At 43.9% G+C, this 27,132-nt stretch overlaps 1 pseudogene; it reads right to left on the minus strand.

The window, feature by feature from the left end:
- Positions 1-566: 566 nt before the first annotated feature.
- Positions 567-24,783, minus strand: LOC131810559 (importin subunit alpha-1-like; annotated as a pseudogene).
- Between the last annotated feature and the right edge of the window lie 2,349 nt (positions 24,784-27,132).

Here is a 27,132-nt window from a genome sequence, read left to right on the forward strand (position 1 = left end):
ATCCATCTGTACTTGTGAGGTGACAATGGACTCTGGAGACCCGGGAGAGGCCATGCTAAATAGGCAAGAACAAAGGAAGAAACCATGTGACTAGCAAACCCTGGTGGAGATGGCTGCTGACCATGATTCCAGGGAATGCACTGTATTGATGTCAGGATCACAAAGAGCATTTTCCCAGAGGCCACACTGGAACTCAGGTGCTCATGCTCCTGCTAGGCCTCCACTCACAACTCATCTTCCCACTGCCAATGGATTAACTGTTTTGCATTGCCTGGATTCTCATCGTGTGTTTTGGCAGGAATGAGACATATGAGATGAGACATAGTTTAAATTCTCTTTTCTGATATTCCTACAAATATGTGGACAATGATTCTGCATCTGACCAAGGCAGGGGCAGGGCCATGAGGGCAAGTTTGGGGAGGAGGTGGGGATGTAGATTCATGTGGGGACAGGACTCTAAATGGGAGCCCAGGGCAGTAGCAGTATGTCTTCTGAGACATGGCACCCTTTTTGCCACATCAAGGCCCTGGGGGTTAGGTCTCCCCAGCACCTGCATTCACCCTAAGCTAGCGCTGGACTCTGCTGGCAGTGTGGAGCACCTTCCTGTCCTTGAAGAAGGTAGAGCAGAAGATCTCATCATTCAGCTCCTGCCCCATCGCCTGTGTGGAGCTCTATTAAGACAGTGCCTGGCAGCCAGGCAGGAGGCCTCAGAGCCCTGTCTGACTGAATTTGCTGGTCCTCAGACCCAAGGGACCATTTCAGATATACCACACCACAGTAAGCACCCACCTCCACCAAGAAGAAAAACACGACACAGCTTCAGGGCTTTTTATGTGCTCTTAAACAGGAAAGAGGCACCTCAGGAATCCTCTTTCCACCTGGCCCACCATGACATTGGCGTGAACATGCAGGGATCAGTAGGGCATCCACTGCCCTGCAACATCCTTCAGCTCAGGGGTGGGACCTCCCCACATATCTCTCTTTCCCTGGAACTCAAGAGGAGGGGATGGGGCTTCCCTGGGATGGCTGAGAGAGGTAGCTTGACCTGACCTAGGCTGCTCTGTATTACCTTATGGCACCTCCTGCTAAATTCCCTAAGGCATTGGGGGCGAGGTTTGAGTCAATGCCTGCAGCATGTAAAAAAGCCATTCACCGGGGGTTTCTGGAAGCCAGAACTCCAGGAAGTAGGCAAACAGCAAGAGAACATCCTTCAGTATCAAATATCATGTCTCCAGCCAAGTAACACTGATACTGGACTACACTAGAATGTGTGTACCTCGTTGCTGGGGTTTCAATTTCTGTTGAGGTCTATGGTCAAAGAAGTGACTTCACTGCCTGGGATCACATACCTGAGTCCACTCGTGGACTGACAGTGTTCTGGGAGGCTGATTGCTCATGCCCTTTCTGCATGCAAGGCATCCGTACACAGTGACACCAACACACCCCTCTCCACAGGCCCCCAGGAAAGGTCTGGGTGCAGCCAGGGCCCCAGCTTGGGAACACACCTGGCTTCAGACACAACTCTCCACTCTTACCTGTTTTTGACCCTGGATATGCCATTGTGCCTGTCAAAGATGTTCTGTGTCTTGTCTGTACAATACAGATTATTCTAGCCTGTACTTCCTCCAGATGTCCAGACGTGTATGTGGTTAACACCTATGAAATTGGAGGAGGGGTGTCACAAGGAGGAAATAACTCCAACTACATTTTCTTCCTCTTCTCACCTTCTCTAAGTCTGCTACTGGTCAGATCCCACCCCGCAGTCCCTACTGGGGTGTGTGTGTGTGTGTGTGTGTGTGTGTGTGTGTGTGTATGTGTATGTGTACGTGTACCCTCACTCATGTGTGGACACATATATTCATCAGTGCTCACATTCTGGGTCCCAAAAGATGACAGCCCCACCTATGGAGGGATGAGCAATAGCTTCTCAAGACCTTGGGCTTTTTAATTTTCAAAGCAAACCCTAAAGAAGGGATTGGAGCCTTGGCCCTTGAAGATCAGAATCCACCCTTAACCCTAGAGACTGCCTGTCCTTTGAGCCATTACCTCTTTTCCAGTGATGTGAGTAGGGGTCCACTCAGTGGGTTACCATGATCTGGGCTCCTACTGAGACAAGAGATTGCTGGAATGCTTCTTGTCTAGGATATCAACATTTACCCTCACCCCCATACCATCTCCATGTCTGTACCACTTACTTCAACACAACTTTTTCCGGAGCCATCAGTGAAGGGCTAGGTGTATCCAAGGCCTCAACTTGGAGCACACTCAAAGAGCTGGGTTCATGCCTGGTTCAGCCTTCTTACCAGTCTGTGATTCTGGGCAAGTTACTGACCCTGCAGGTGTCTTCTCCTTCTCCTCTAAGTGGTTCACTGAAATCCTGTATCCTATTTACACATCTTTCTGTAACACCATCCCCTGGAGTGTGGTCTGGACTTGGTGATTCAATTCCATTCCACCGAACATGGCAACGTGACCCAAAGCCCCTTCTGAGATTTGGTTATAAAAGCTCTGTGCCCCAGCAAAGAAAACAGTCAAGAAAACAAAGAGGCAACCCACAGAATGGGAGAAGATATTTGCAAACAACAGTAAAGACAAAAGGTTGATATCCAGGATCTATAAAGAATTCCTCAAACTCAACACACACAAAACAGACAATCATAGTAAAAAAAAAAAAAAATAGGCAGAAGATATGAACAGACAATTCTCCAATCAAGACATACAAATGGCTATCAGACACATGAAAAAATGTTCATCATCACTAGCCCTCAGGGAGATTCAAATTAAAACCACATTGAGATATCACCTTACACCAGTTAGAATGGCCAAAATTAGCAAGACAGGAAACAACATGTGTTGGAGGGGATGTGGAGAAAGGGGAACCCTCTTCTACTGTTGGTGGGAATGCAAGTTGGTGCAGCCACTTTGGAGAAGAGTGTGGAGATTCCTTAAGAAATTAAAAATAGAGCTTCCCTATGACCCTGCAATTGCACTCCTGGGTATTTACCCCAAAGATACAGATGTTGTGAAAAGAAGGGCCATCTGTACCCCAATGTTTATAGCAGCAATGACCACGGTCGCCTAACTGTGGAAAGAACCAAGATGCCCTTCACAGACGAATGGATAAGGAAGGTGTGGTCCATATACACTATGGAGTATTATGCCTCCATCAGAAGGGAAATTAGAGTTAGAATTCAGTTGTGTACCTGAGATAAAAACGCTTTGTCACTGGCAGGGTGAACACAGAGTTTTGACAGAAACTGAGGAAATAGACTGATGGATTGCTTTTCTGTGAGGGTTTAGTGAAGAACTGGGGACAAATATTTAGCACCTGTGTAGAGAGCAAGGTGCAGCCATATTCATCCCACCCATTGGTGTTGCAAGCCTTCAGGGAGTAAAACAGCACCATATACTAGAATCCAGAGCTCCTTGCATGAAGGCCTGCCTCTGCTTAGGAGAGGTGCATTTGCACTAGCTGAAGTACACCTGAGAATCACTGCAACATCCCGTTCCCCAAGAGACCACCACAAACAACTCATTCCTGTTAAGTTTCCTGATCATAGAGGGCTGAAAAGCTTCAGCTCTTAGGGAAAACACTAAGTAGCATTCTTTGTAATTTTTTTAGCCTTTTTTTTAGTTTTTTTCTTGTTTTTCCATCTTTTTAAAATAATTTTTATTATATATACGTGTGTGTGTGTGTGTGTGTGTGTGTGTGTGTGTGTGTATTCCTTTCTTTGTATTTTATTTTTTCTTTCCTCTTTTCTTTTCTGGACACAATGACGTGATGGAGAAATTCACCCCAAAAGAAAGAAATAGAGGTAGTACTCACTACCAGGGATTGAATCATGTGGATATAAGTCAATATCTGAGCTAGAATTTAAAACAATGATTTGAAAGATATTAGATAGGCTAAAAAAAGGCATAGAAGACATTAGAGAATCTCTCACTGTAGAAATAAAAGAACAAAAATCTAGACAGGCCCAAATTTAAAATGCTATTACAGAGATTCAGTACCATATGAAGATTATTATAAGGATGGTGAATGAGGCAGAAGAGAAAGTCAGTGATTTAGAAGATAAAATAATGGAAAATAAGGAAGCTGAAAAAGAGAGAAAGAAAACTATTGGATCATGAAAGAAGATTTTGAGAAAGCTGCTCAAAACAAGAGGGTCTTAACCTACAAGGGTAGATACATAAGGCTAGCAGCACACCTGTCCACAGAGGATTGGCAAGCCAGAAAGGACTACATGATCTATTCAATGTGTTAAATGGGAAAATTATGCAGCCAAGAATTCTTAATCCAGGGAGCCTGTCATTCAGAGTAGAAGGAGAGATAAAGAGTTTTCCAGGACAAACAAAAACTTAAGGATTGTGAACATTAACCCAACTCTGAAAGAAACATTTCTGGGGCTTCTTTGAGTGGAGAGAGAGCCCAAAGATAACAAAAATCCAGAAAGGAACAGAGACGATCTACAGAAATAGCAACTTTGCAGGTAATACAATGGCACTGAAGTCATATCTTTCAGTAATTACTCTGAATGTAAAGGACTCAATGCTCTAGTCAAAAGATGTAGGGTATTAGCATGGATTAAAAGAAAAACAAGACCTATCAAAATGTTGCTTATGAGAGACTCACTGTAGAGCCAAAGACACATTGAAATTGAAATCGAAGGTATGGAGAATAATTTATTATGCTAATGGGCATGAAAACAAAGCTGGAGGAGCCATTCTTATATACTAGACAATCTAGATTTTAAACCAAAGCCTTCATAAGAGATGAAGAAGGACACACTATATCATAATTAAAACAATCTATCTAACCAAAAGATCAAATAATTGTAAGTATTTATGCCCCTACCTTGGAAGCAGTCAAATATATACATCAATGAATAACAAAATTGAAAAACTCATTGATAATAATACATTAATTGTAGAGAACTTCAACAACCCACTCACAGCAATGGACATATCATCTAAGCAGAAGATCAACAAGGAAAGAAGGGGTTTGAATGACACACTGGACCAGATGGACTTCACAGCGATATTCAGAGCATTGCTTCTGAAAACAGCAGAAGACACATACTTTTGGAGTGCACATGGAACATTCTCCAGAATAGATCACATACTGGCTGAGAAATTAGGTCTCACCAGCACAAAAAGATTAACATCATACTATACATATTTTTAGACTATGGTGCCATGAATCTTGAAGTTAACCACAAGAAAAAATGTGGAAGGACCACAAATATGTGGAAGTTAAAGAGCAGCTTATTGAAGAATGAATGGAGAACCAGGAAATTTTTAAAGAATTAAAAATTCATGGAAGCAAATGAAAATGAAAGCAGGACAATTTCAAGCCTTTGAGATGCAGCAAAGGCGGTCCTAATAAGGAAGTATATGGAGATGCAGGCCTTGCTCAAGAAACAAGTTATATTCTCCAATATATGACCTAACCTTAAACCTAAAGGTGCTGAAGAAAACGGAAAGTAAAACCTAAGTCCAGCAGGTGAAGAGAGATAATAAAGATTAGGGTGGAAATCAATGATATAGAAATTAAACAGGGGCGCCTGGGTGGCTCAGTGGGTTAAAGCCTCTGCCTTCGGCTCAGGTCATGATCCCAGGGTCCTGGGATCGAGCCCCGCATTGGGGCGCTCTGCTCAGCAGGGAGCCTGCTTCCCCCTCCCCCTCTCTCTCTGCCTGCCTCTCTGCCTACTTGTGATCTCTATCTGTCAAATAAATAAAACCTTTAAAAAAAAAAAAAGAAATTAAACAAAAGATAGAACAGATCAATGAAACTAAGAGCTGGTTCTTTCAAAGAATTATTAAGATGGACAAAACCTTAGCCAGACTTACCAAAAAGAAAAGGGAAGGACCCAAGTAAATAAAATCATAAGTGAAAAAGGAGAGTTGTCAACCAACATGGAACAAACAAGAGAATATTATGTGCAATTAAACACCAAGAAATTAGGCAATCTGGAAGAAATGAATGCATTTCTAGAAGTCTATAAACTACCAAACTGAAATAGGAAAAAATAAAAAACTAAAACAGACCCATAACCAGCAAAGAAATGGAATAAAAAACCTCCCAACAAACTAGTCTTGGGCCTGATGGCTTTCCAGGCAAATTCTAGCAAATATTTAAAGAAGAATTATTATCTATTCTTCTGAAACCGTTCCAAAGAATAGAAATGAAAGGAAAAGTTCCAGATTCGTTCTATGAAGTCAGCATTACCTTGATCCCCAAACCAAAGACCCCACCATAAAGAAGAATTTCAGGCTAATATCCCTGATGAACATGGATGCAAACCTGCTCCCCAAGATAATAGCTAACAGGATCCAACAGTACATTTAAAGGATTATTCACCACAGCCAAGGGGGATTTATTCCTGGGATGCATGGTTGGTTCCCCATCTATAAATCAACCAATGTGATACACCACATTAATAAAAGAGAGGACAAGAACCACATGATCCTCTCAACAGATGCAGAAAAAGCATTTGACAAAATACAGTATCCTTTCTTGGTAAAACCATCTGCCATGTAGGGAAAGAAGAAAACACCTAAGCATCATGAAAAACCACAACAAATATCATCCTCATCAGAAAAAACTGAGAGCTTTTCCCCTAAGGTCAGTAACACGACAGGGATGATCTGTACTCTCACCACTGTTGTTCAACATACCACTGGAAATCCTACCTTCAGCAATCAGAGAACAAAAACAAATAAAAGACACCCAAAGTGGCAACAAATATCTTTTGCAAATGACAAGATATTCTATATAGAGAACATAAAAAACTCCACTGAAAAATTGCTAGAACTGATACAGCAATTCAGCAAAGTCTCAGGATATAAAGCAAATGCACAGAAGTAAGTTGCATTCTTGTACACTAACAATGAGGTGCAAGAGAAATCAAGGAACTGATTCCATTAACAATTACACACACACACACACACACACACACACACAAAATGACACCTAGGATTGACCCTGACCAAATATGTAAAAGATCTGTACTCTGAAAACTATAGAACACTTAATGAAAGAAGATGAGGAAGATACAAAGAAATGGGAAAATATTCCATGCTCACAGATTTGAGGAAAAAATATTATTAACATATCTATGTTACCCAAAGAAATGTACACATTCAATGCAATCTCTATCAAAATACCATCAACATTTTTCAGAGAGCTGGAACAAACTATTCTAAAATTTGTGTAGAAGCAGAAAAGACCCCCCCAAAGGACAACAGAATGTTGACAAAGGGAACCAAAACCAATTCCAGACTTCAAGCTATGTTTCAAAGCTGTAATCACCAAGATAGTATGGTACTCACACAAAACCAGACACCTAGATCCATAACCAATAGAAAACAACAGTGTCTTCAACAAATGGTGTTGGGGCAATTGGACAGCCATGGGCAGAAGAATGAACCTGGACCACTTTCTTACACCATACACAAAAAGAAACTCAAAATGCATAAAAGACCTGAAGGTGGGCTCCTGGGTGGCTCTGTGGGTTAAAGCCTCTGCCTTCAGCTCAGGTCATGATCCCAGGGTCCTGGGATCGAGCCCCACATCAGGCTCTCTGCTCCTTGAGAGCCTGCTTTCTCCTCTCTCTCTGCCTGCCTCTCTTCCTACTTGTAATCTCTGTCTGTCAAATAAATAAATAAAATCTTAAAAAAAAAAAAAAGACCTAAATGTAAGGAAGGAATCCATCAAAATCCTAGAGGAGAACACAAGCAAAAGCCTCTTTGACTTTGGCCACAATGACTTCTTCCTAGACATGTCTCCAGAGACAAGGAAAACAAAACCAAATATTAACCATGGGGACTTCATCAGAAAAAAAAAGCTTTTTGCACAGCAAATGAAATAATCAACAAAAGTAAAAGGTAGCCTACAGAATGGGAGAAGACATTTGCAACTGACCTATCAAATAAAGGTCTAGTCTCCAAAATCTTAGAAAAATTCATCAAACTCAACACTCAAACCCAAAAAAACCTAGCCCAGAAATTGCCAGAAGGATTGTGTTCTTTGGGTTTTACATGTGTCTGTTAGCCATTTATGTGTTCTTTGCAGATTTGTCTGCAAAGAACACATAAATGGCTAACAGACACATGTAAAAAATGTGCAAAGAACACATAAATGACAAATCTGCAAAGAACACATAAATGGCTAACAGACACATGTAAAAAATGCTCAACATCACTTTTCACCAGAGTAATACAAATCAAAACTATAATGAGAGACCACCTCACATAAGTCAGATTGTTAAATGAATAGCTCAGGAAACAACTTATGTTAGCAAGGATACAGAGAAAAGGGAACCCTCTTACATTGCTGGTGAGAATATGTAATCTGGTGCAGTCACTCTGGGAATAGTATGGTGGTTCCTTAGAAAGTTAAAAATAGAACTACCCTATGACCCAGCAATTGAACTAGTAGGTATTTATCCAAAGAATTAGAATGGGCACATGCACCCCAATGTTACTATAGCAATGTCCACAATAGCCAAACTATGGAAAGATCCATGATGTTCATTGACTGATGAATAGATCAAGAAACCTTGGTATAAACACAATGAAATATTACTCACCCATTAGAAAGAAGGAAATCTTGCCCCTTGTAACAGTGTGGATGAAACTGGAGGGTATTATGCTAAGTGAAATAAGTCATTCAGAGAAAGACAAATAGAACAAGATTTCACTCCTATGTGGAATTTAAGATACAAAACTGATGAACATGGGGGAAGGGAAGGAAAAATAAAATAGGCTAAAAACAGAGAGGGAGACAAACCATAAGAGACTCTTAACTACTGAGAACAAACAGGATTGCTGTAAGGGAAGTGGGTAGGAGGATGGGGTAATAGGTTGATGGGCATTAAGGAGGGCTTTCGGTGTCATGAGCCCTGGGTGTTATATGCAACTGATGAATCACTAAATTCTACCTCCAGATTAACAATACACTATAATTTAGCTAACTTGAATTTCAACAAAACTGAAATATAAAGGTTAAAAAAAAGGTGTGCAAAAATGTGAAAAAATCACTCATTACTAGTTTTTAAAAAATATATTGTTATTTTTCATTTTAAACATGTGTTAATGGAAGATGTATGTTGAATTTAAGAAATGGCACAGATGTCCATATGGGAAGGGGGGAAAGAAAAAAAAAAATAAGAGATGGAAACAAGCCAGAAGAGACTCTTAAGGGTAGAGACAAATTGGGGTTTGATGGAGGGAGGTGGATGGGGGTTAGGTTACATGGGTGATGTGTATTAAAGAGGACACTTGTTGTCATGAGCACCGGGTTTGTATGTACATGATGAAGCACCAAAGTCTACTCCAGAAACCTATTTTGCACTGTATGATCTCTAGCTAAAATTTAAATTAAACAAACAAACCTGTGTTGAGTTTGCTAATAGTACTTTAAGTGAATTCATAAGTATTTTAAACCTTAACATTTCTAATATTGGAGACATTAATACATGTAACCCATGTAATGCAAAGCTCTTTGATATCTTCAACAACATTTTAAGTGTGACCTTAAACGCAAAAATTGTGAAAATTGGGATCCCAGGAATATCTCTGGCTGTCCTGTACCTGGTAGGCCACAAGAGGGCAGCATGCTCTCTGGTACTCACCCCACAGGGGTCTCTCCATATCCCTTTATTTCCTTTGCACTCTCTTGCGCTGCACAGCCTCTTAATTACCGGAAGTAACCTTCTAAGCATGGTTCCATCAAGCCCAAGGCAGTCACATATTCCTCTGTAAATGTTTATCAGATGTCTCTATGCAAAGCTTATCATCCAAGGCTGAGTGAATAGGAGAATCCCCTCTCTCAAAGAGTTAAGTATCTAGTGAAAGAGCAGGACCCAAAGGCCAGAAATTAGAACAGCAACAATGTGATGTGTGTGAAATCCCCTTATGCTCTATAAAGGACTGAATGTTACAAAGAGATTCCTGACCTGACAGAGAGAAGAAAACCAACAGGGAGATACTGAGATACTGGCCAGGAATTTCTGGAAGGATCTGGGTCCTCAGGAGCATAATAAAGACAAACACCATGTTTTGAGAGAGATAGGAGAGGAGGGATTGAAAACTAGAAACCAGGGAACAGAAGGGGAACACTGGATTTTTCTATCTGGAAGGTGAGATTTCCCAGAAGTCAGGAGAGTTTGAGCAAAGACCACGGTTAAAATGGGGGGTAGAAGACATTCTTACTTGGGAGGAATGCAGGTGGGGATCTAGGGAGCAGGCCTACCAGAGGGGCCTCATTATAGAGGCAGAGGCAGAGTCTAAGGTGTCCCAAGCAGTCTGTCTCAGAGAACACAAGACGCTGGTGCATGAAGGCCATGAGCAAGCTAGCGGGTAGTCAGCCTTGGTGTGCACTAGCCCAAAGGTACAGGGCAGTGGTCTGATTTACCCATGGCCATCCTAATACACCAGAGACATAGAATGAGCAGTGTGAGGGCAAGGGTATCAGGAGGCATATGGTCAGGAGTCCAGATCAAGAAATCTCCATGGAAGAACATCTGGAAGTCCTGGGCTGGTATGGAGGGAAGGAGGATGGGAAAGAGGGAGGGAGGGAGGTGTGTAAGACGAGGCAGCAGATTGTGTGACCAGGAATGAGCTCTGTCCCAGGAGTCATCTGCCCTGTGGGAAGAGGGAGCCTGGCTTTTTGACTGGGGGAGTTATAGGCAAATGGAGGGTATTGGGGAAGGAAGCAGACAGGGTCCTGGAGGCCTGAGGCCCATGGTATTGAGGGAATCCCAAACCTCCTCCAGATTCAACAAAGCCTGGAGGCAGTCCTAGAAATGACTCATGGCCAGCAAGTTTAGCCTCCTCACTTGTGAAGATGAAAGCAGGTGAACATAGGGGAAGGAAAGGAAAAATAAAATAAGATGAAAATTGAGAGGAAGGCAAACAATCAGAGGGGCTAAGGTAAAGGAGTCCTGGACAGTGGAATGAATAACTTCCACCAAAGCCCACCCAAAAAGTCTGGCAGAGTTAGGGCTGGAACCCAGTTCTTTGCTCTCCCTCTGCCATGACCTTTCACCCAAGGTCCCACAGGGGAAAAGAAGCAGAGCCTGCAGAGGTCCCACTGTGTGCCTACTATCACCATACCTCCTTTACAAATCAGCTTGGAAGGGGTGAATTTCCTTGGAGATCAACACAGCAGGATGTCTGCCTAAAGGGGCAGAGACAACCCCAGTCTTGGTCCTGGGCATGGGGGAAGAAGTACAGAGACAGGAAGAGAGCCACAGGAGAATGCCTGCTCACCTGTTTCCCCACTGGCTTTAACTCAGCTAAGGAAACCACATCCTTTTCTCCCAGGGACAACCTCACAGCTTCTGTCCAAACTGAGAAATCTCCTCAACTCATTGTTAAGGCCAAGAACAGGCTGCCCCCAAATGTGCCATTTCGGTATGCTGATTATTTATTTATTTATTTATGATTTTTATTTTTAAGCAATCTCTAAATGCTACCTGCGTCTTGAACAAATAACTTCAAGATCAAGGGTCCCAAACTCCACCGACTGAGCCAGCCAGGTGTCCCTGGCATGCTGATTTTCAGTCAAAGTTACTTAAGAGACAACCTATGCAAGGACACTTAGACCTTTCTCCATCCCCCTGAAAGTAGGAAATACCTCTCGCATGGAAAAGTATCCATGGTAAAGCAGGAGGTAAAGAGATGCCTTATCACCAGATGTGGGGATTTTAGAGCCAAAAAGCCTTTAGAAACAACTCTTGTTACTTTTTACCAATTCACTCCTCCAGCCCAAACTCCATTTAGAATTCCTTACTAATCAAAGCTCCAAAAGTTAAGTTCTCTTTATCCTTTCAATGCCTCACACATTTATTGTCACTTTGCCTAAAATGTGTAAAAGCTTCCTGTATTGGTCCCTTCTTTGAGTCTCAGTTGCATTATTGAGCCTCCAGTAATTGTCTTAATTTGTCTCACATAATTTTTATTCTTAGTGCTGCTAAGACCTTGAGGGCAGAAGAACATTCCCCCCTTCATCAAGGCCTAGAAGGAGGCTCTGAGTTCCCCAAGGGGAAGACTTACTTCCCACTACCTGCATCTCAACCTCTGGCATTGGTGAGCATTGAAGAGTTTGGGTGGGATGGAGCCACAACTGTGGGAGCCCAAAATAGGCTGCCTATGTCAGGACCTCCACTGTTCAGCCCAGCCCTCTCTCAAGTCTGGGTGGGCCTGAGGTCATGGGGCCCACTGTGGCCTTCTTATATCAAAGAACCCATTGGGAATACAGGACCCCTGTGTGGGGAGTCCCTTGTGTTTCAAAGCCTGTCTGGCCTCTCTGTATTGCCAACTGCTGATTCTGCTTCCTGTCTCACTTTCAATCTGATTGGATGCTACAGGATCACAGTCAATAGCTCTGCAGAAAGTTGCTGGACAACAGACGAGCACTCATTTCACACTCACTCCTTCCTTCATTTAGTCATGCACTCCCTCCTTCATTAGTGCACGCACTCATGCACTCAACAAATTCTCCTTTCCTGCAAAGCCTAAGGCGGGAGTCTCTTGCTCCAACCTAGGACGACAGAGGTGAATGATCCTGCCTACCAAGGCAGGGCAGTGGATATGGGCAAGAAGGTGAAGAACTGTAGGGCCCAGCAGAGGTTACACACCACCTGCCTGCAGTCCTGTTTGGCTTGGCTTGGCCTCACTGTTAAGGCTTTTGTTTATCTTTAAGATTAGTTGACACATGTTAGAAGCAGATGTTTTCACAAAGAATTCAGAGTTCCAGAGCCAGCAACAGTGAATCTGTTCCTACTGGCTGCCCTTGCCTGAGGCTGAGTTGGGGCTGTCCCCTCTGGTTAATAATGATGCCAATCACCAAGGTCTCCACCACTCCCTAGTGTCTCCAACCCCGAAGCCCCCCTGTCAGTTGCCACCAGTTACCTTCCTGGTGGTGTTGTTGCTGTTCTTGGGCCAGCCAGCTTTAGCCCTTGACTCCCACTACCTGCACAAGAAGTTTGTGTGCCCTGTTCTGTGCAGAGTGAGAAGTGCTTTGACAATGACAGCAGAGGGCGCTGTGGGAGAACACAGGAGACGTGCCCAAGGGCTTGCCCAGACGGCCTGGAACCAGAGATTAGCCCTACCAGTGGTGAGGAGAGAAGACACCCAAGTGCTGGCTGTGGTCTGCACTTCCATTCATTGGCTCAAACAGTGGAAGGCTGACTCCAGCAGGGTGTGCACCCCAGGTTTCCATTCATGTGTTCCTGGGCTGTCCCTGCACTGTTCACTCAGTCATAAGTGACTCATTATTCACTCAAGCATGAATCCAGCCAGCATTTATTAAATACTTGTGTGTATGGCATTGTGCCCTGCCCTGTCCTTATCCCCCAAGAGTTCAATATATGATTAGGAATTTAGCATAGAAGATTATGTGTTCTCCATGTATTGTGACTCACTCACCAAGTTCCCAGAGCATGTGGCATTAGTGTATGGCACACAATAGGTGCTCTACTGATACTTGTGGTGTGAATGAATAAAAAGATAATTATTTACCTCTTATTTATATATACCTCTTTATATATACCTTTATATATACTTTATATATACCTCTTATTTACTGAGCTCTTTCAAAATTATATGTACTGTCATAATGCTCAAGGCAGGTCCTGTTACTATCCTATTTTATTGATAAAGTGAGCCCCAGAAAGGTTAAGTAAATTGCCTAAGGTCACACAGCTAGTCTGAACTCCTAGCAACTATTCCCTGTAGCACTGCAGTAATGCAAGGCAAGATGCACTTGTGGTCAAGGTGTAATACATAGGGCAGCCTAGGGCTTTCAGAGGGCAGAGTGGTCACGAGGGCTGGAGCAGAGAAGAAAGTCTTCATGAAGACTGGACAGAAGGAGAGGTAGAGGAGGGAGACCATCTTACCTGATGCAAGGGGGAATGGTTGGAGGAAGGCAGGGGTTAAGGGATGGTGCCCACACATGATATGGGTTCTCCACCCATGCTTCCTGGGTCGAGGGGCTAGGGTGCCAGTAAGGACATATCCTTCAGCAAATGTGAGGTCTTCCATATTTCAAGCCCCAGGCTGTGTGCTCAGGAGGACATGAACATGAGCGAGAACTTCCCCCCAAGAAGGACAGGAAAGCAAAGGCAAAATATGCAAATGTCTATGCTCCAGGAGAGGAAATGCTGAGAGTCAGAGTGGTGTGGGAGCAATTTTCTGGGAGGAAGAGATTGGTTGCCATTGGGAAGAACAGAGCAGGCTCCTGGATGGACTAAGGCATGAGTGGTGGTAGAATCTCACTCTGTAGTGAGGAAGGGCACCCTGGGATTAGAGCAAAAAGACAAATGCCCAAAGGGGAATGGGGCAGGTTGGCCCCATATGCCCCAGCTGAGGGCCTGGAGGTGGCTGACAGGGCAGGGTAGGCCCACTACCAGAGGGCTATGTGTGCTGCGCTAAGCAGCTCAACTTTCTCCCCTGGGTGATGGGGAGCTAGGGGAGTTTTATAGGACAGGGACAGGTGTAGCTTAATAAGAAACAACAGAAAAATACTTGTCTTCTGGGGAGCCTGGGTAGTCCAGTCAGGTGGGCATCTGAGTCTTTGTTTCAGGTCAGGTGAAGAGTGCATGGGTCCTGAAATCAAGCCCCTGTAGTGTTCTGTTGCTAGCAGGAGCAGGGTTGAAGAGTCTCTCCCTCTGCCCCTCCCATCGTGCTCTCTCTCTTTCTCAGACTTTCTCAAATAAATATATCAATCTCTCTCTCTGTCTCTCTTACATAAATAAATAAATAATAAATCTTTTAAAAATTAGTTGCCTTCTAAGATATAAGTTCCTTGAGGGCATGGCTCTAATTGTGGGAAAAGGATTACAAAGAGTAATGTTGAGGAATGTAGAAAGCCATCTACCCTGAGGATTTCTCCTCAGACTCTGGGAGGTGCAATGTGAATTGCCCTTTACCAGGAACCAGGATGTCTGGGCCCAGTTCCTGCTGCATTACTAACTCACTGCATAACCTTGTTCAGGTCACTCCATGGAGGTCAGTTTCTTCGTCTGTAATAGAAGGTGCTAATCACTTTTGAGGGCTCTTCTAACCCAGCACACCCTCTATTAAGCTAAGATCCCATGCCAACCCCTCATCCTCCTAAGAACACTGGACAGATCCAGGCAGATATGGGAAGGCCCAACCATCCTTGCTGGGCTGTCCACATGAGAGAGACAGAGTGGGACAGTTACCCAACAGAGTCTTCAGCCCCTACCAGCCACTGGCTGACCCAGGTAGGAAGGCCCAACCTCCCAGGCAGCCTGAAGATAGCTGAAGTGTGACAGGTGCCAGAGGAGAGGAAGAGCACGGGGTTGGGTGGAGGGGAAGGGAACTAACCCAACAGCTTCCTTCCAAACCAGCTCTGTTTCACTCAGTATTTCACTAAAGGACAAAAGAGCTCTGTGAACATTTCCTGCCCTACTCCAGCCCACTCCTCTCAGTGACAAATCAGCTCAGGGTTAGCTCTCTGTTGGCTCCTCAAGCAGTCTTCTCAGGAGAGCTGAGTGTCCAGGCCAGGGCTTGACTAGAATTATAGGCTTAGCACCACACTGTCAGAGCCTTTAGTGTGGCTCTCCAGCCTAGGCAAGTGAGCTGCCAGCTTCCTCAGACAGGAGCCCACCCTCCAACTCTGTTTTCCTCCATGCCCCTCTACCCACTTAAATTCTATAAAATCTTCCTTGTGGAGGCCCTCCTTGACTGACTTGTTCACATTGAAACTTCCTTCACATTTCTTAGCTCATGATCTGCTAGAGCCTTCTGCCTTCAAATGTTCTGCTTTCTGGACTTCTCCAGATATTTTAAAAAGTATTTTTTCCATGTGTGGGACAGGGCCTTCTTCCAGTTCAGTTGGATACTATGCTTTTTATACTTCGTTGACTCCTTCATTCCTACCAGCAGCTTGATGGCATTGTCTTCTAAGCCCCCTAACACCTACTTTTCCATCATCCAGGGAGAGTCCCTGCTCTTGCAACCAGGGCTACCTGTTGTTTCTTATTAGATGGTCCCCTAAACCACCCTCAGGATCCTCTAAAGGGGGGTTGGTGAGTAAACTTGAACCCTACCTTCAGGGGGAATGTTGCCTATTGGGTAGGCTAATGTTTTCCCCTAAAAGCCCAGTTCTGGGGCCATTGGCCTGTTCCAGATCACTGGCTACACTACACTTCTTGGCCTGCATGTAGGCAGGGTGCACCCATTTGGCCAACTAGGGCCTTACAGGGACTTGCAAGCCTATGGAGCTGGAGCCCACACCCAACCACCTGTACATTCACCCTAACATGGTAGATGTCTGTTGGTGACAGTCTGTTCCCTTTGGACTTGCCACTATGGCGTCCCAGGCTTCTCCAACAACCAGGGCACTGAGTGTCTCTTATTGGAGCTTACAATAGCCAACTTACTGGCTCTGACTTAGCAAGGCAGGGCAGTGTGCTCTCTTTCTGCTTTTAAGAGAAATATGCACATTTATGTAGATGAGGGTTTGGGATTATACAAATGCCTTGTTCCCCCCAAGATCCTGCTCCTGTATACCAGTGTCTCCTGACTCCTGCCTTGTTCTGAGTCCCTGGCTACCATGACCTTCATGGCCCAGACATGGACAGCTCACCTTCATCACTGGACTTGGGTAGCTGGGGCCCTGCAGGCCCAAAGAGATGGAAGCCTGGCTCCAATTACTTCATTGTCTCCAGCATGGAGAGGGTGCACACACTTAAGATCACCCTGAGGCAGCAGTGACAAACTGATGCCCATCAGTCCCTACTGGGTCCTGCTGCCTGAAGGACCCCTTGGTTCTCTAGTAGAAAAAGTTTCCAGGTATCTTCTATTAGGTGATACCCCCTTCCCAAGCCTTCAGGGCCCACACAGGCAAGGCAGTCAAGGAACCTCCAGCCCTCCATTCAGGAGGACTATGTCCATGCATGTCCTGTTCCACATCTCGGGCTACTCTGCACCAAGCTGGAGTATGCAGAGCACTCTCCTTTCAGCTGACCTGAGGCCTTTAGGACACTGCAGGATCCTGGAGCCATGGCTGATCCCTGGTCACCTGAATGGTCTCCAGAGTAGTGGGGGCAACACACCAAAACCATCCTGATCTTGAGGGGGTAGTTGACATATGCCAAATTCCAAGCACTAAGCTACACAAATGCTCAACTTTTCCCCTACGGGTAGAACCACAAGTATCTGCACACCTTGCCAGGATGGACCCAGCAACTGATAAAAGTAGCCTGAGCCCAATAGGAGACCTGGGAATATTGAGTGCTGATTAAGTCTTGGACCGTAGCAGGCAGACTCTCACCATTTCAAAGCTGCTCCAGAAAAATTTGGGGGTTGACTCCCTCTATCCTGAAAGGTATACAAGTGGTTAGGGAGCAGCCTGATCTCAAGAGGCATGCCCAAGCATGGCTGATGGGGGGTTAACTGCACATGCACACACTGTGCATCAACAGGGCAAGAAACAAGGTCACTGGAGCAGGCTTCTGTGGACTCAAGGTCATCTGCATCATTCCAAACTCTAATTACATAGTTTTCTGTTGAAGGTAGAGATGGAGAAACCAATCATTCCAGGGCAGAGCTGGACAGGCTGGGCAAGGCATCTTCTAGTAAGACACACTGGGGAGACTTTATTGCTGGTCAAGCCCAGGACCCCATCCACAGTGGGTCCAAATGGGTACGGACCATGGCAGCTGAAAACTGCAGGCTCCATGGAGGTATCACATTCCCTGATTTCAAGCTCTACTAGAAAACTCTAGTAATCAAAACAGTAGGGCACTCAAACATATAGAAATGAACATGTTTTTCCCAAAGACACAGCTAGAAGATACTGGAATATATTCCCAGAGCAGTGTTAGTTGGCTGGAAGGTGATTCTTCCAAGAAGACTCCTCTTAGTTCCCTGGTTCTGGAAGAACCCTTGACCTGACTAGGTACCAAGCCCAAATAAGGATTTGCAGTTCTGCCCCAGTGTGATTCTCGGGAAGTGAGATGGAGACTGTGCCACCAAAATCCGGGCCCAAGGCCCCCCACCTGCTCTGTGTCACCCTGCAAGCAGGTGAGTGCCAGATGAAGCTGGTGAACTCTCAGGCTGAAGTCATACATTTCTCATTCTCGGAGGTCTTCTTCCATTCATATTCACCCCAAGTCCCTTTCCATTGGATTGCGAGGGCCCCGTGGTAGGGAGAAATTACACATTGTGCCCCAACTCAACATCCTCAGGCCTCCACTGGAAGCTTTATGGTTGAAGGACCTGGGGTCTGCTTGCCATGCAGCCAGGGCCAGGCTGTCACCAAAGAGGCGCTTGTAAATGCTGCATGAAGGATGGATTCCTCTATGAAGTCTGTGATGGAGGGAACCAGGAGCTCTCCTGGAGTACAAATCTCATAGGGTCAAAAACTCTACCTCCTAGCCTGTGGGAGGAGTCTCCCACATGTTCAGAAGCAGCCTCTATTAGAGAGCACAGCACTGTCCTTCACAGCTCCTCCCAGCCCTGAGAGACCCTATGATATCTAAAAGCAAAACAACCTAGGGAGCCAGTTCTGATGTGGGAAACAAAGGCAGAAGAAAAATTATTCAATTTCTGTACTACCTACACCCACTGATAAGTCCTTGAAACAGGCAGAGTAACTTTCCTTTAGGGACTCAACTGCCTTGATGTTAATACTTTGCTACGGATGAAAGGCAATTCTAGCCCCAAACCACTCCCACCTCCCAGATCCTATAGGTTGACTTTAACATAGAAAAATTCCTTTGGGAACTTCCCTTATCTCTAAATCCCCCAAGATATGTGCTGATAATCACCTCCCAAGCATATGGCCTACCCATATACATCTAAAGGGTCTCATTACTAAGGTTTTATTAGATGGTAATAAATGACCTTTTCCCAACAATATGTAGTCCCCCAAAGGCCTTGGAAAACTTACTTCCAAAATTCCTTAGAGACTTTCCCTATCCCTAACCCCCTCCCAACCCAAAAGTATATAATGGGCCACTCCTCATGACCCCAGTGCAGCTCTTTCTGCCTGTGGGTCCTGTCCCTGTGTTTTTATAAAACCACCTTTTCACTGGAAGTGGTATTGTCTGTTATGCCAGAGTTGAAGGGGCCTGAAAATAGTCCTTTTGTCTTCAGGGGAATGGAACACATCCTGGAGAAAAGTAAGCTTTTTTTTTTTTTTTTAAGATTTTATTTATTTATCAGAGAGAGAGTGGGGGAGAGAGCGAGCACAGGCAGACAGAATGGCAGGCAGAGGCAGAGGGAGAAGCAGGCTCCCTGCTCAGCAAGGAGCCCGACGTGAGACTCGATCCCAGGACGCTGGGATCATGACCCGAGCTGAAGGCAGCTGCCCAACCAACTGAGCCACTCAGGCGTCCCGAAAAGTAAGCTTTTAATACATTCTAAAGTTATGCTTAAATTGTAGTCAGTTGGGCCTCTTTTTAGACTTCAAATAAAAGGTCCTTCATTGTAGTATGCAATGAGACAGTGGTCATGTATGGGCAATAATTTTGTGTCCTTACCCAGAATTACATACACAGAGGGCAAAGCATGGTGCTCAATCAGTAAGTCCATAGCAGCGCTGTGACAATAGTGCAGGCAGACAGTCCTTCCATCTACCTCCCTTTTACAGTATCATCCTGTCCTCCTGGAAGACATGGGACACTGCAAAAGTAAATGCAGGTGCAAAAGTAAATGCAAAAAACAGCCTCATGAGTCTGTGGAAACAGCAGCTGCAGTACCAGCAGCTACCTCTATCCTAATAGTGATACCTTGCATATTTAGAGTTTTGCCCTATTGTTGTTGAAGAAAATCCACTAAAGGGATTTGGATTGGTTAGACTGCCATTGCCCAATGTGAACTTGGGACGTTGTGCTTCTGAACATGAGGGCAGTGCTTGTATGTGCTGGGTGGTGACCAGGTTTATGGAAATACAAGTAAGGGAAAGCTGTGTTGCACTATGTGTGACCCAAGGATTTAGACGATATGTGTCTTATCACTGTTGGCACCAAATATATTGAGCTGTTGGATTAGAATATATTGAGAAGTTGGATTAGATTCATTATATACAATAAAAAGCCACCTCCCTTCTCATATGGATTATAAGATTTGCATTTTTCCTCTTGGTTTAACTACTCAATAAATGTAGTACTATTAAGGGGACTTGGTTGGCTCAGTCTGTAGAGCATGTGACCCTTGATCTTGGGGTCCTGAGCTCAGCCCCATGGTAGGTGTAGAGTTTCCTTAAAAAAAAAAAAAAAGAGAGAGAGAGAGAGAGAAAGAGAGAGTGAGTTTACTTAATACCTAAGAAAAAGGGTGGGGGATCTGAGTGGCTCAGTTGGTTAACTGTCTGAATTCTGATCTTACCTCAGGTTTTGATCTTAGAGTTGTGAGTTCAAATCCTGCTTTAGGCATGGAGCCTACCTCCCCAAAAAATAAAGTTTACTTAAAAAAAAATTAATTCCTGTTTTTTTCTGAAAATAAATTAATTAAAAAATTAATTCTCTTTTTTCAATATACTTTATTGTTTGTATTCATTTTGTTATCTTTTTATTTTCCCTATTATATATGGTTGCTGGCATTATTTTTGTGAGTCTATGATTGTCCATTTAGAGGTTTGCATTGAGGTTAAGTATGTCTTAGGGACTAGAGGCTCATAAAGTACATTAAGAAACAAAAGGATGAGAATAGAACTACTTCAGTAAATTCATTCTAATAAATGCAGTTGAATTCTTCATGGAAAGCTTCTTGAACAGACTCTTCATTATGGACAAGAAATCTCTTTTGAAAGAAAACTAAAAACAATGGACAACAATAAAGATCATCTTTGCAAGTCATATCCAACCTACATACTTGCAAACCCATTGTCTCCTCTATTCCCATCCCTGCCTTGTAAGCTATAGACCAGTACTTCCCTGTGTGGAGAGGTAAGCTATGTGAATTCAATATGAGAGGTGTTCCACTGTGTATCTACCTGACATGTTCTGCCAGCTGATTATATCTTACTGTCCCAGTAGTACTGTCTTGATTAAATGGATTTGAATAGAACCCTGGCAGTTTATTTCAGCTTATAAAGTTCAGTTTTTAGAAAAATCCAAAAATGTGTCAGATCTTTTGGATTCATTACAACCAGAGTGGCATGCAAAGTTGAAGAACTTGAAGTGGAGAGAAGTTTGTCTGGGCTGAAAAATGTGGTATAACTAAAAAAGTTATCCTGGAAACCTTTCATCTCTGACTTGGGTTATTTCACTAGGGAGCCTCATTTGATTCTAAACTCACATATCAGTTTCACTGCTATTTGCTTTGCCATAATGAAAGCTGCTTATATGGTCCTGAGTTTACTTTTAGGCCAAAGCCCTAAGATGGGCCCCCCAATTCCTTTTGTATGTGCCCCCTTGGATTCATTACCAGGTAAAGTTACCAAGAGGCTGTTAGGTCTGGATCTATAGCTCTGTCTCTCTCCTGGGCATCAGGCATATCCCACTTAGAAATCACAGGTCTAGGAGAGTCACTGTGCCTCAATACACTTAATTATGTATCCCATCCTCTATACAGCCCCTCTTGGGTTTCTGAGTCAGGCCACTGTCCCCCACCCCCACCCCAGATACCATCCTTCTCCTACTTGAGCTTGACATCCATAACCTTTCTATTTTCTCTATTATTCAGTAACTCCTTACCATGTATTCTAATTTCTGTTCCCTTCTAAGACAAAATTCAGCCGCCTTTGGAAAAACATCCACAGACTTGGGCGGGGGGGGGGGGGGGTGTATTATCAAGTTTAGGGCTCCATGCTGCTCTAGAACATTCTAAAGTCTGAGAGTTCTTTAGACTCTATATACCAGGGGCTTGTTTCACCTTTTATGTGTGTGACTCGTGTTCCCTAGAGCTGGGCATGGTGGTCCCTCTGGATATTCCTCACATCCTATTTGAGAACTTGGTGGACTCAGGTCCTCTGTGGTCCTTAGTCTGTGTCCTCATCTCATTGTGCCTCTTCTCTCTTGTCTCTATTAGGTAAATCATAAGAAACAAAAGTTTGCTACCCCAGTGTTATGGTTCTGAGGAGCAGGTGAGAAAATTATGTTTCTCTCTAATATGTTCCTTCTCTGGGTCACACACTTGCTGGTCAGCTCTCATCTCTTTTCATGAGATGGGGCCTTTGCCTTCCTCCCTGTCTCTCATTTCCTGCCCTTCCCCCTCACCACCTGTGAATGTCAGCCTCTGACATTTCTTTGCCCAAGTGGTGGCTACTAATTGCTCCCACAGAGCACCATCAACAGAGTAAACAAAAAGAGAAAGGAAGGTTACCCAGGAAATTCAAAAGGCTGGGTACATCTTCAGAAGAAAGATGTACTGCCCATCACCTGGCCCATCCTCAAGGGCCCGCCTCCAGGGAGGCAGGAAGTGTTTTCGGGAATGAGAGAGCAAACCAAGGCTCCCCTTTCCCATGTGGTATCCCAGACCTTGGCCTGCAGGGTTTTCTCTGAGTTTCTCTATGTTGGTTTGTGCAAACATCAGCAGCCTTTGCAATGGTGATGCCCACTGGCTTTGCTTACCAGACCTTGCTCCTCTGGGAGACTTCTGAGCCAAGTGACCTGCCAATGCTCCCTCCTAATGACCATTCTCATCTGTAGAGTGAACTCTGCTGCAGAAGCTGTGCAGTCAGCAGGAGAATGGGTATCTAGGAGTAGCAGAGAAGTTTTGTTCATGGATCATTGCTATAGGTCTTCTACTTCCTTTTGGTGACTGCTTCCAAATGCCTAATCAAGTTCAGCTCTGTCGGTGCAAGAAAGAGAATTTACTTCAATCTCTGAGGCAGGTTATACCCAAAATAGTGACTATGGTGTGTGTCTGCCCAATCACTCTGTAATTTAAAACCAACAAGTGATGCTGGCAGTTCTTGCTTCAGCCACTCATCAGCTCAGTATGTCTGTGTATCTGCCATCTTTTTTTTTTTTGGCTAGGATATTTTTCAATATATTTAACCAAATCTATCTTTCTTTCTTTCTTTTAAAGAAGAGGGTGGAATTTAATCTTAACTTACAGGACATTGCAAGATAGGAGATTCCACATAGAAATAAGAAACCCACTGAGAGGAGGAGCTCCATGTAGTTCATACAGTTTCGAACTGGTCAAGTAGAGCTTTGTTGTAAAAAGTGCTACAATAACAAAACACATTCAAAAAGAGTTCTTAGTAGAGAAACAATAAGACAAATTTCTACCAAACGGAGTACACAACAAACAACTTTCTGCCTCAGCTGTACAATCTTAAAATTAAGGGTCCCAGGAGTGCTATCCTGAACCTGGAACATATACCCTTCAGAGGTAGTTTCTGGCACAACATTCTGATCTTCCTCTTCCTCTACAGAGAAATACTTCTCAATCAAGTTTAATGAAGCTTTGTACACAGACTCATTTTCATGGTTCTGTAGAGCCTCAATTTTGTCCAAATCTACACATTCTTCAATCATTATACTAAGTTTCTCCATTTCACCTAGTTTCTCAGCCGCCTGAAAGATGTTTGAAATGGCATCCAGAATAATTTTGGTATCCTTTTCAGTTAAAACGTTCATCAGTGGTTCTATTATGCCACAATGAATGAGGTGTACAATCTGTTCAACTGTTCCACCACTTGTATAGTTGGTCATAGCCCAGACAGCTTCCTTTTGTGTCTTAAAGTCTGCCTTAGAGACAACACCAATGAGGAATGGGACTAGTCCATGATTCACAATTTGCTGTATCTGGTCCTGGCAGCCAAGTGTGATGTTTGACATTGTCCACGTGGCTTCCTTCTGAATATTAGTTTTGGGGCTTGTTAGCAAGCTGGGAAAAACAGCAAGTGCTTCTGCATCCATTAGAACCTAAGTCTGTTCATCTGTCCAGTGACAATATTTCCTATGGTTCTTAGCACAGTAGTCACAATGGGCAATTCAGTAACTCCTAGAAGCTTCACAAGCTGGGGCACAATTCCTGTTTTCACAACCATTTCAATCCATTCTTTTGGACCATCAGTAAGATAGAAAATGGCCCAATAGGTATCTGCCAAGACTTCTTGATCATCGTGCGGGGGGTGCAGGATTCTTGTTGCGACAAAGGTTTATCAAGTAAGTGTCCAAATAAGGTTACATAATTAATCACATGCTAACAATGACATCAGGAACTGCAAGGAGAGCCAAAAGTGGATCAACTGCACCATACTTGATAACCAAGTCTTGAAAAACTGAACCACACTTGCAATATTTCCTAGAGCCCATACAGCTTGTTCACTGATGTGGGCATGGGAAGATGCTGAGAAATGAATGCTGGGATAGCACCTTCATCTACCACAGCCTTCGTCTGTTCTGATGTCCCAGAAGCAATGTCAGTGACAGCCCAAGCAGATTCAAACTGAATGGGACTACAATCAGTTCTGTCCAAGAAGGACACAAATTTTGGATTCCAACCCACCTGGATTATGTTGTCTATGGGGGGCTGCCTTTCCCTAGAAAGCAGTTTCCTAGCAGCTTGAGTAGCCTGGAACTGGTTTTCCAAATTGTTACTATTTATACCTTTGTTAGTGTCATCAACACACCAGTTTATAGTGTGCTGGTTGTTGTGGTTTTCCTGCAGTGTAGAGGTAGCATCATGGGGACATGAGCTTACATTTCTCCTTTTCAGCATCTGATCATCCTTCTTAGCTTTCCTCAGCTCCACATTAACTTCTATTTGATGCCAACTGATTTCTGTACTGGCTTTCCCCTTGTTCTTAAGGCAGGCAGCTGGTGAATTAGCATTCTTGTTGGTGGACATGGTTATGAGACAAAGGGAGAAAGCTACATGGCCAGCTCAGGCTTCCGAAATGGGAGGTGGTCCAGGACGCACAGGCTGTGGGTCAGCTGCCCTCAAAAGGTGACCACGGATCACCCCAAAGATGGTATCCCAAATTTCCTTTCTTAATAGATGACCCATCTTGACAATGTCTAGCCTGCTTCAGTGATGATTTTAATGTAGCTCTGAGCTTATATTGTTGACTTTTCTGGTCACAGACATTCCTTCAGAAGTGGTGCCATGCAGCAAGAGATTTGTTCTCAGTGGGCTGCAAGGTTCCACCTAGACCCAGAGGGTGGGGTGGTCTTCAATCCTGGGACAGGGTGTCCCAATTCCCACATACTTTGTGTTAGCTCAAAATAAGTCAGAAGTTCTACTGGAGGTCTGGTGGATGGGTTGGCTACAATCTTATCTGTTTACAACTGATAACAAGAAAGAACCTTCTCCAGAGCCAGGGATCTGCTGCCCCTCACCAGGCTTCCAGCCATTCTCAGGCAGTCCCTTCCAGCTGGACCTTGTTCCCTAGTAAACCTGGGCTCCTCTGCCATGAAATGCAAAACTCCTTTTTACAATACCTGTGGTTAAATGAGAGCAAGGGACAGAAAGCTGAAAAATAGCAGCTTTCTCCCAGCTAGGCCATCAGCTCTTTCCCTCCCTGGAGCTGTCTTAAGCAAACAGCCAGAGATGGGACATTCCATCCCTCTGCCTGGACTTTCAATCCTGTCTTGCCGGCAAGACATTTCCTTTGTTTTTCCTACAGATTCCTTTAAAATGCATATTTTCAGAATCTTATTTGACATAGAAACTATCATGCTTTCTGAGATTTGCTTTCAAAGACTCCAAAAGAAAAATGGAGCTGGGTGCAAAATAACTAAGATTGGCAAAGGTTGATACTTAATCTATGAACACCAGTCAGTGAATCATTATCCTGGATCTTGTATACATTCAAAAGTGTCCATAATACAAAATATAATACAAGACACGATGGGGAGAAATTCGATTTTGGATACTACTCTTAGAACATTAATGTCATCTCAAAGTTTTAGGTTCATTTGATAACATCACATAAACTGAAGCTTTAAAAGTTCTTATTCAAAAAAATATAGTCCTTTAGATTATGCATGGTTTTATTTTATTTTATTTTTTAAGATTTTATTTATTTGATAGAGAGAGATCACAAGTAGGCAGAGAGGCAGGCAGAGGGGGCAGGGGAAGCAGGATCCCCACCTAGCAGAGAGCCCCATGTGGGGCTCAATCCCTGGACCCTAAGATCATGACCTGAGTCGAAGGCAGAAGCTTAACCCACTGAGTCACCCAGGTACCCCAGCATGCTTTTATTTTAGTGTACAACCCAGTTTGCTCAAAGAAGATTCTATTGATTTAGGGTCATATACTTTTATAGATAACTAAACTATATGGTTAACAAGTAATAACCATCAAGTCTAAAAGTATATTTGTTATGACTGCAGTTACAGATGTTTTCCTGCAGGTGTGAGGGGCCTTCTCCCCCCATAGTTTGCCCAGCCAGGTCTGCTGGTCCTGAGATAGTCCTGGCAGCCCACAGAACTAGTCCTTGGGAGACCCACAGCAGGCAGGCTCACCAATTCCCTTTGCTTTATTGCTTTATTTAACAGCTTCTTTAATAAATCTCACATTTAAAGGTTTTAAAATTAAATCAGTATCAAAAACTATTTCATCCTTAGAAGAAGCAGGCTCTTTCTAAAGAGCTATTTTTATATTAAAATCACAGAAGGATTTGCCCCAGAGTTGCGAAGTACCCTCTTCAGAGATGATAAAAGGGCCCCAGTCCTTATTTTGGCAATCACTCCCTTCTTGGATCCAGAGCTTAACATCAGACAATGACTGGGGCAGTCACCTGTACACTCCGTGGTCTTCATACCCTGAGCACACGGTAGGCTTCTTCTCATAAAATCAGTACATTAGGGGCGCCTGGGTGGCTCGGTGGGTTAAAGCCACTGCCTTTGGCTCAGGTCATGATCCCAGGGTCCTGGGATCAAGCCCTGCATCGGGCTTCCTGCTCAGTGGGGAGCCTGCTTCCTCCTCTCTCTCTGCCTGCCTCTCTGCCTACTTGTGATCTCTGCCTGTCAAATAAATAAATAAAATCTTTAGAAAAAAATCGGTACATTACATATTGTTTGAAGATCCACCTGCCACAGGGACTTAAACTAAGCCTTTGTTGCCTGTCCTTTTACATGGGGGATAATAAAAACACTGCCTCAGAGGCATGCTGTATTAAATGGGTAATGTATATGATATAGCCACCGTGGTGCTGGGCACAGAGAAAAAGTTCTCTCTGTGGAAGGACCCATA

This window comes from Mustela lutreola, chromosome 10 (assembly GCF_030435805.1).
Source record: "Mustela lutreola isolate mMusLut2 chromosome 10, mMusLut2.pri, whole genome shotgun sequence".
NCBI classification, from domain to species: domain Eukaryota; kingdom Metazoa; phylum Chordata; class Mammalia; order Carnivora; family Mustelidae; genus Mustela; species Mustela lutreola.